The sequence below is a fragment of the Xenopus laevis genome, chromosome 1S (genome assembly GCF_017654675.1).
Source record: "Xenopus laevis strain J_2021 chromosome 1S, Xenopus_laevis_v10.1, whole genome shotgun sequence".
NCBI lineage: Eukaryota > Metazoa > Chordata > Amphibia > Anura > Pipidae > Xenopus > Xenopus laevis.
The window spans coordinates 102,847,493-102,858,529 of NC_054372.1; the positions used below are offsets into that span (position 1 = coordinate 102,847,493).

The 11,037-nt window shown below is 40.3% G+C and overlaps 1 protein-coding gene across 1 annotated transcript in view; it reads right to left on the reverse strand.

Moving 5' to 3' along the window:
• gatad2a.S (GATA zinc finger domain containing 2A S homeolog) overlaps positions 1-10,503 on the reverse strand; it is a 51,116-nt gene extending 40,613 nt beyond the window's left edge. Inside the window, 1 exon segment of the mRNA NM_001127838.1 lies at positions 10,327-10,503. The gene's annotated coding sequence lies outside the window, so the exon portion shown is untranslated.
• Positions 10,504-11,037: the final 534 nt, after the last annotated feature.

Genomic DNA, 11,037 nt, shown 5'->3' on the forward strand with positions numbered 1-11,037 from the left:
TCACTTCTGTCGTTGTGACAGCTTTTTTTAAAGTATTCGATTGTAAGCTCCTCTTGCACATAAAGGATCACGTGGAGGAGTGTTTGTTTAATCTCAGCAGGGATCCTTCCGCTGATAGGGGGCATGTGACATTCCACAGGCATGGCAGCAAAAGGGTTAATGATCCTACTAGGCGTTTCCATGAGGAAATGACTGCTATTGTAATTTATAGGGCTAGCCCTGACTGTTCCAGATATTCTGGAATGAAATGTGACATGGCCTAAGAAATAGGGCAATTCCCCTAATCCCTACTCTTGTTGCGAGATGAGAAGGAGGGGGCACAGGAGCAACATATATTAGAGCTGCATTATGGAGAACATTTAGGATACTATCTAAAGAAATAAATGGTTAATTGAAACCACAAGTTGCTTTATAAAAAATGTTTTAATAGTAACCTTACCTTTCCAAATGATGTTAGTAGAAAAAAAACGCTTCAAAACATACAGGCTGGTTAGTTGGCTCCAAATAAAATTGACAATAGTGTGACAGGTGAAGGCACTTACATTGTACACTCCACTGGAGCAGGGACTAATGTGAAGATCTGTAAATTGCAGTAGAATGTGCCAGCATCATATAGAGGATACAGGTAAGGGACCAGTTATCCAGAATGCATGTGACCTGTGGTTTTCCACATTCTTTCTGTAATTTGGATTTTCATACCTTTAGTCTACTAAAAAAAAAAAAATCATGTAAACATTACATTTCTACTTCCAATAAAGATTTATTTTATCCTAATTTGGCTTATGTACAAGGTACGGTTTTATTATTATAAAGAAAAAATAATTCATTTTTTAAAATGTGGATTATTTGGATAGAATTGGGTCTATGGAAGACTGCCTTTTTTAACAAGTTTAATTATTTTAACAAATATTTCTATGTATGCACTCATATACAGGTATGGGACCCATTATCCAGAAAGCTCAGAATTACAGAAAGGTCCGTAGGCCATAGGAGCAAATTCACTAACTGGCGAAGTGGCTAAAGCTAGCGAAAATTCACCAGTGTTAAGTAATTTTGCCACTTCACCAATTTACTAAAAGTGTCCCTGGCGAAAATTCACTAGCGAAGTAGATAGACTAGCACAACTTTGCAGCCTAACGCCAGGCGAAGTTGCACTCTGGCGAAAGGGGCGAAACTACGCAATTTTTTTCCTGAACGTTACGTCTTTCACCAGAGTTTAGGTCAGACCAGGCGAACTGCAATAAAGTAGATAGGAGTATGTAAAAAAAATAAAAATAAATAAAAAATTGAAAATTTTCCTAAGTCCCAAAAAAACGCTGGAGTTTTTTACTTTTTATAGGGCGATAGGCTGAAAAAGATTGGAAATTTTGTTTAGGGTACCCTCCTCCCTCCCTACTTATGTTAACATATGGCACCTAAACTATACTGTGGGCACATGTGTAGGGCATTAGAACACCTCTATTTAATTGTATTAAGGTTCCCTGGGCTTGTGTAGTGTTATTTATTTGCTGCAGCATACACGTCCATTCAAACTTCTATTTCGCGTTGTATGCAAATTTCCGATCGCTAGCGTAACTTTGAACCGCTGATCATAACATCGCTAGCGCAACTTCGCAAATGATCAGTAGCGCAGCCCTGGCGAATTTACACCTGGATAAGTGCGGCAAAGTCAACACTGGCGCAACTTTGAAGGTAAGTAAATTTGCCCCATAGACTCCCATTTTATGTAAATCTAAATTTTAAAAATAATTAACTTTTTCTCTGTAATATTAGAACAGTAGCTTGTACTTGATCCCAAGTAAGATATAATTAATCCTTATTGGAGGCAAAACCAGACTATTTTATTTTTTTTATGTTAAAATGATTTACTATTCAGCTTAAGGTATGAAGATCCAAATTATGAAAAGCTTAGTTACCTGGAAAGCCCCAGGTCTCAAGCATTCTGGATAACAGGTCCCATACCTGTATATGTTATATGCAATATAGATTGCCTGTTTGGGCAAATGCTTATATATTATTGAAGATATTTCCAGTAAATGGCTGAAGCATGACAAAATATAGACTTTCATATATCCAACATTGACCAAAAACATGGATCAAAAAAATAAAATTAATAAAAAACAGGAAAGAAGGGGGGAAAAAAGCTCTTACAGATTAGTTTCTTGCTCTGTTCCCCTGTAGTTCAATTATAATGCATTCAACTGCAAGGGAGCGCAACAAGAAACGCATTACATTCATTTGAATAAGGCCATACACAGGCACTGATAAGTGCCAAATGCAGATGGAGTGCAACATGCTGCCAACTGTGTTTAGACCTTATGAGCGCCTGTGTGTGTATGGCCTTATTTAAATGAATGTAAAGAGTTTCTTGTTGCGCTCCCTTGCAGTCAAATGCATTACAATTGAATGCAGGGGAACAGAGTAAGAAACGCTCATCTGTTAGAGCCCTAAGGCCAATGCCACATACTGTGTTTTCTTAACTGGTGGATAAAAGGCCAATCTGTTGCTTGTGTAGTGAAAGGAATGAATGATATGCCTGTCACTGTGCACAGATTTTGGCCAGGAAGCACAAACACAACCATCTGGCCAAAATTCAACCTGTGCCCAGTGACAGGTGGAGGCATAATTTCCATTACTACACATGGGAAAGATGCAGGACGCACCTACTTTTCCATGCCAGCAAAAATGCAGTCTGCCCATTAGCCACCCTAAGGCAAATAGCACACTGTGGGCTTTTTCCACCAACATAAAATGGTAAAGGACAGGCCAGTCCTATGTGCAGTAGCCAGAATATTCAGGCCGAAATCCACCCCAGTGTGCAGCAACAGCCAGATCTCATCTTCTCTTAACATACATACACAGGATAGACCAACCTTTTCTATATTATCATTTTTACGCCAGAAGTGGAAATGCACAGTATGACATAAGCTTAAGGCTAGGGCCACACGGCGCGATTTTGCCGCGATTCTGCGCTGGGCGAGTTGCGAGTTACGAGTCGCTGCGGTTTTTAAGCCGAAATAGCTTTGTTAACTTTGGCGCTGGCGTCAATGCAAATCGCGGCGAAATCGCTGCGCTAATTCACACGCGGCGATTCTTTTTCTACTGTCGCCCGGAAACGCCCAGCGAGGCAACTTCGGGCGACAATAGAAAACGAATCGCCGCGTGTGAATTAGCGCAGCGATTTCGCCGCGATTTGCATTGACGCCAGCGCCAAAGTCAACAAAGCTATTTCGGCTTAAAAACCGCAGCGACTCGCAACTCGCCCAGCGCAGAATCGCGGCAAAATCGCGCCGTGTGGCCCTAGCCTAAAGGTGGTCACACACAGAGAGATAAGCTCGTTTGACAATGTTGGCCAAACTAGCGGATCTCTCCCCAATGTGCCCACCTTGAGATATCGGGCTAAGATTGTGGGCCCTTTATAATGCAGCAGTACGAGCGGTCGGATCGCGGGACTGCATCAACTAACAGATGAGGTCAGTAATCAGAAAGGATTGGGGAAGCCCGTTGGAGGGCTCTGTCAGAAGCTTTATCGGCCCGTGTATGGCCACCTTTAGGATAGGTCTAAACATTTTTTGCTGTATGCAGATTTATGTATCCTGCCCACAATAATGCAAATTTAATGGACACCATCACCAACATGGAACTTTTTCTGCAAGCACAAATCGACATCTGTTGTACAGATCCATAGGGCTGCATGACATTAGCTGCATTTCTTTGAAGCCTAAAACTTTCTTTTCTAAAGGCTAATGGTCCATAGGTTTATACAATGGAAAACAGCAACAGTCAAAGTCCTCCTGCCAATGCATATGAAGCAATGAGTCAGAGCACAGTACAAAAATGCTCAAGAAGGTTTGTGGGTCCAAAGCTTGTGCTTTAGATGGGGGGGTTCTTGTTGATTAAAGGGGAACTATCGTGAAAATGAAAATGTAATATAAGCTTCAGCACACAAATTATAAACTTTGTTCATACAATCAATTAAATAAATATTCTGCATAATTTCTGAATAAAGCAAGTTTATGTTCACTATTCCTCTCTCAGCATCTGTTTTTATTCATTCAGGAGATGGGTGTCAGATTTCCATTGACAGTAAGATCCAATATATCTTATAGAGGGGCTTCCTTTCCTAGCAGATAAATTAGAGCTCACTCAAATAACGGATTCCAGTACAGGTATGGGATCTGTTATCCAGAATAATCGGGGCCTATGGTTTTCCTGGATAACAGATCTTTCTGTAATTTAGATCTGGATACCTTAAGTCTACTAGAAATCATGTAAACATAAAATAAACCCAATAGGCTGGATTTGCTTCCAATAAGGATTAATTATATCTTAGCTTGGATAACATGCAAGACAATGCTTTATTATTACAGAGAAAAGGGAAAACATGTAAAAAGAAAAAAAATTGTATTTAGAAAGTTTCTATTTTCAGTATGTTGAAGCTTATATGAAACTCTTTCGAATAGTTCCCCTTTAAAAAAAAATGTGACAGGGCCTTTTTGACCGCTACTGTTCTCCTCTAGAGAGAAATGACAAGAAAAATGTACCAAAACATTGGAATCACAAAGACACATCCCTAGCCAGAATTTGTTTACATCTATACTACTACTCAGTTGAACCATTTCTAGCGGCTACAACCATGAATTTTATATTAAAATTTTACTGCAAGTGTCATGCAATTTCAGTGCAACACATAGGAAGTAATTTAATTCACAAGGGGGTAGTTGAAAGTTCATTTAACTATAAGCTGTATATATCAAAATTAGTATATTGTGCTTATGTGTATTTGCCAACACAAGTAAACATTTAAGTTCTATATATATATATATATATATATATATATATATATATATATATATATATATATATATATATATATATATATATATATATATATTATTTATTTTTTTTTTATTTTTTTTTTAATATACAGTATAACCCCCATTTTAGGTTTTTCACGGGACCAGAAAAAAATCCGGGAAAATGTAAAATCAGGGAAATGTATTATGCATAATATATAGGTGGGACCATGAAACAACAATGTAACATGGGGGTTGTACTGTACTCTGAATGTGTAATATTTCAGTGTGTGTCTTTTAAAAATCCAACAATGAAACAAATGTGTTAAATACAATTCTAAATGCTTGTGGGTACAAACAGGCAATACAAAATGAGATTATGTAGCCTCTGCATTTAAGTGTATTAAAGCCTGCCTCTTACACAGACAAAAATGCATGAAAAGAAACACGGTCCATGTGCAAGATTAAGAAAAAAAAAGAAATAGTCAGTTTTTTGGTTCTTCAACCATAGGGCATATAGATATAGGAACTAAGAAGTGCACTTTTCTGTGCAGATCAATTGAACTTAGGAAGGGAGTAGATCCGCTTCTCTCAGCCTGCAAAAAGACAAAAAAACTAACCCCCCTAACTAAAGAAGTAGCTAGAAACATTGTGCATTATGTTGTGGGCTTCTGTACCAGCCCCAGGCAACCAGCCAGAACAGGGAAGATCTGTGCCTTCAGTAGCTCCCCATCTTTTCTCTGCACATGCTCTGTGCTGCTGCCTCTTACTGAGCTAAGGGATCTGCTCACTATATACAGTAAACATAGAATATAATTGTCAATATATGGCTGATTAGTAATTAATACAGATAATTACTACATGACAGCACAGAAAGCAGTACAACTAGCAACAGAATTTAATAATTAGCGCAGTAGCATCAGTTTATATTACAGAAGAACCTCATTTTCTGCTTGCGACGGTCCCTAAGCTTAGCTTCTCCAACAGCTGTTCAGAGCCCACTGAGCATGTGAGGAGTGTCGCAGACATTTTCCAAGATGGCTACTACTTGTGACAAGTTTGAAGTCCTGGATCATTGCTGCTATTGAGAAGCTGAAACTTTAGGCTGGTGCAATAAGTTCAGTATATAAAATATGCCATTTTTGCCTTATTCATTTTTAGGGGTTAGTTCTCCTTTAAAGCAACGGAACCAACACTCCACTTTGCTTGCAAAGGCACTCTAATATAAGGCAGACTGTGTTAAGTGTAAGAGGATGTTACCAAAAAATTAGCCATTGTTTCTACAACACACAAAAAAACCCCAGACACTATAAGCTGAAACCCACAGAACAGTTTCATTTTGCATTTGCAGTGGGTTCCATCACACAGTACAAAATAAAAAAATAAATTGTTTCAATCCAGGCACAGGCCAAGATCTGCAATCGACTGACCATAGTCAAAGGTGTTTGGCATACATACTAGTTGGTACAAAGTTGTATTAGTGGATCTGAACAATTTATTTTTTTCTGAATGCGCTCCCTTGCTGCAAATCTTCTGGCACCTGAAGTACTGTCCACTCGGGAGCAGGCAGACTCAGCAGATTTTGGTGCCGAAATTCAATATTTTGTGCCGAAATGCTCCCCTGCTGAAGAAAGGCAGCAGGGCAGCAGCAATTCTAGCCTTCAGCCGGTCCTAGCCTATATACAGTTGAACCCCTAGTTTACGTTTTTCAGGGGACCAGAAAAAAATGGTGTAAAATCCAGCAAAATGTAAAATCACGCAAATGTATTATGAATAATAAATAGGTGGGTCCACAAAACAACATGTATACATGTAAAATGAGGGAAACCTTACACTAGGTGATTCCTTAATGATAACCACCTCACAAAAACTTGCAGACAAGAGCCTGAGACAGCAAGACCCTGATGTGACATGGCCCTCACTACTATTTCACAATGTTGTATTAGTGAATCTATTGCCACGGTGATTCTATAGCAACAAATCTGTTAAATTTTAAGAAACTGAAAGAAACAAAAATTGAATGATAGATTAAATGGACTATGCAAGACTGCTGTGTGTACCAAGTTAAATGTGGAACTTATTAGTAATGTGTGTGTGTAGCACACACATATTTTTATACTGTACATAACACATTATATGAAGCAACTACCACAATTGAAAAATAATTTTACATAGTAAAGACAAAAATGCTTCACAGTGATTGATAACCTGGTTCTTTGTAGATAGTGTGATTAAGAACATGCAAAGCTGTCAGAATCATCTATTAGCTGCTGGTCTTAAAAGTATCTTCTGATTGTTCATCTGACTCATAGTATATAAAAAAAAAAAAAACAACTTTCATGGGGGGGGGGAGCCTTGAAAAGAATTACAGGCAGTGAAGGGTTGGGTCTTGCAGGAAGTACGTCTCCCACTCTGCCTTGCTAAGTCAGCTGGCAAGGAACATCCTCTGTGACTATTTGTGCAGAAGCCACCTAGCTGTACTATAAGCACATTAACCCTTCTGACAGACGTCATTGGCTGCGGCCATTTTGTGAAACATGTTTTGTTTAATGCCCTTTAACCATGTCACTGCCAGCAACACTGGCTTTAATGTCTGATACCACAGAACTAAAATTGTGTTCATCCAAAAATGTTAAAACTATAAATCATTAATTAAAATCATGCCCAAATGTTATCTGAAACGCATCTATTTTGCATGTTCATTAACAGCTCATACTGCAAGTATAAAGGGTCAGACGCACCCTCCTCTTCATTCAGTTTACAGTAGTTATCAAAGGGCCTCAAGCATTTGAGAGGAATGCTTCAACACCACAGAATCAGAGAAGATGGTAAGTTCTGACACTGAAAGCTTTTTAAAGCAACAGCAAAAGGGGTAAGATCATATGAATCAAAGGGCAATATTAGACAGCACAAATCAGGCACTAATTTAAGCAAAGGGCTGTTAACACTGCCAAATGCAAAAACCTTAGAACATGGACTGCCTGCACAATATTTATGGATAAACTTAGAGCAACAGCTTATGGTTTATCAGTCATTTTAATGTCCAAAGGAGGATAACCATATTGAACTGTGCCCATACACAGTTCAATAAAAGCCGCTTAATTGGCAGCGTAGGGCATGGGCACACATGCTGATCTTAGCCAAGTTTTCAGCGCGGTTCGCGAAGTGGTTTTTAAAAAAGATGTATAAACATGTATGGGTCAATCCATTGAGCCTGCCCACAAAGCATCTGGCGAAATAATGTCAGGATTGAGAATACTGCCAGACCTTGACTGCTGGGCAACAAAACAGGCATTCGCACCTATTTTTTTTAAAAGGGCAAAATTGGGCTGATTTTTTTTTTTTTAACAGATTTTCTTTATTGCATTTTAAACATCCAGTTAAAAAGAAAAAGAAAGAGTCGAGAGAGATAGAACCTCGGGGTAAACCGAGGAAAAGGAAAGGGTAAAGGGCGGATGGGTCTTCCGCGTTCGGCTCAAAGTGTTACCAATGTGGGCATGTCTAACTAGGCATCCCACTACGGGTAAAAGTGCAGAAGTCAGTTTCAGTCTGTATATATCGATAGGCCTCGGTCACATTTCACATGTTGCCTTTAGTAGAGAAAAGTTAGACGACTTTCAAACATTCTGGCCCACCCCCAACCAGGCATGCCATATCTTCCCAAATTTTCCTGGGCAGCCTCTTGCCATATATGTCATCTTTTGACTGAGAAGAACACCGTCGATTAATTTAGTTTTTAAAATTGGGCTGAATTGATAGTTGGCCCCGGTCACTAATGTGACTGTACGCTTGTAGGCCCCAGCATACAATCAGATTGACCAGGGCCAATGATCAAATCGGCCCACTTCTACTCTGGCAAGATCACCAATGAAGTGCATGTGTGCCAGGTTTTTGCACAAACAAGCAGATCTGGCAGTGTAGAACCACTTTAACTCATCAAGGGTCTTAAAATACCACATCAACAGGGCAACACAGTCCTACCCTGGGGGGGGGGGGTTCTAATTAGTTGATCATGTACTAATACATTAAACCACTTTTATAGATATATATATCCTTACAGTTAAATAAGCAGTCCCAACAGGACACCAAATTTACCCAAATTTAAAAAAAACAAAAAAAACTCCCAATGACCTTGATTTTAAAAAAAGCGATGGGTACACAACATTAGCCTCATTAATATAACAGTTAAAACAAAACTTACGCCTAGCCATTAAAACCTCTATATTGCATTATGACAGACAAGGTAAGAAGAAATTCGCTGGCACACAGGAGTTGCGATAGCAGAGCAAGCCCTTGCAATTTTATTAATGCAGTAGTGCAACTGCGTTACAGCACTACGGCATTAATAAAATTGCAAGGGCTTGCTCTGCTATCGCAACTCCTGTGTGCCAGCGAATTTCTTCTTGTGAGGTGTGCAGCTTCTCCAACCTTGCTTCGATTATGACAGACAAGACAACTTTATAAGGGAATGAAAGAACAGACATTTGAGGAATCAACTAGATATTTACACTGGTAAATAAAACCATTGGCCTTCCAGCGGGGGAATCACTATTTGTATTGAGGCCTGATAGCCATTATTTAGGAACTGCGGTATATCACTAGCGAACAAGAATGGTTTCAACTTCCTGGTTTTACTACTAATGCACCAAATAGATTCTAAAGGAAACCCCTCTGAAAGCAGGTCTTAAGGGAAAGGCCAGACGTGGCATTTTTACGCTGCATTTCTAAAAAAAAGCTCCGCCAGGTGTAAATACGCACAAACTGCACTACCACTGAAACTAATGGAAACGCACTATGGCAATTCACACAGGGTGCTTGCACGGCGAAATTCCGCCACAGGACTCCAGTATTGGCGTTTTTTTTTTTTTTAGCAGAAACGCCAATACGTCAAGAAACTACCAAATCAATAGACTATATGGGATCTGCACGTTTGAAACCACACTTTGCGTAAACATACTTGTTAGGAGAATCTCGGCCCGGTGCAGTTTTCTCCTAATAGGTGCCCTGGCCTGGGGATTTCAGATAAGTAAATGCAATCACTTGGGGTGGGGTGCATAACTTTTGGCACCCCCAAGTCTTCCTTCTCTTTTAAACTGCCTATAGGTCTGGTGTGGGATTCAAAATAGGCCCTGGAATCTCAGGTACACAAAGGCCAAAACCGCCCCCCAACACCCCACTAAGTGGTGACTTTCTATTGCATCTTGTAGCAGCTACTCTGGTATTAGCCAGAATCCACAGATTGCTAGTAGGAGCCAGGGGCACTCGTTGTATCCGAGCCCTGCAGTACTACAGTTTCCATCACCCGACACCCCCTGTGGAAGCAGTCGAGTCGTAGACACATAGTAAATCGTGCTAATTTAATTTAGCCTGAAAAGCTAAAGACACGTGTGAAGCTACATGTATATACATTCCAAAGCCACAGCACTGGTTATTGTTGTAGACATTAGATGCTCGCACACAATCACGCGAAACATTCACAATTAGCAGTGGTCACACAGGCCGCTCGCTCTCTGTGGGCCTTGCTCCTCACCTTCTCTCTGGGGGACTCCTCGCCTCCAAAGAACGAGGCCACAAGGATTCCGTGGCGGACTCCCGGCTTTTGTCGGGTTAAGCAACTCGTTCACCGCCGGTACCTGTAATTTGTATCAGCACCGACAGAGCGGGAAGAAACCTTCGGACAACCCGAAGTTACCGCTTTAAAGCCGGCTTCACGGTTGCTAGGCAGATTACGGCATCGGCACCACGCTTCCGCGTAGTTAATCTTTGATTGACGGACACCTTAGCAAACCTGTGTCTGAGAAAATTCAAAAGTGGCGTGGCTTATCAGCCATACCGCGAATCCTACCAATGAAAAAAATAGAGACCGGTAAGCGAGCCCAATGAGAAGAGGAGGTGGGAGGAACTTGAGAGTTATTCTCAATGCTGAAGGCGGTAATAAGTAAGTGACGTGAGTCAAGACGCCAAACCCTTTCCGTGGTGACGTCACTTAATGGCAGACGTCGACGGAGGGAGCTCTTAAGGTGGCAAGCAGGAGGTTGTCCCATAATGCATCCTGAGAGGATTATGACATCACGGCAATGGTTTTGATTTGGCCGTAGTCCAGCGTTCAGACATTTTGACTGTTCGGGTGTATTGTTAACCCAGTGTTACCTGTTTAGCTTAGACGTTCTATTCCGGCTGAAAAATATGCCTGAAAGTTCTTAGCTGGCTGCAAGACAATAGAACAGGACTAAGATGTCCC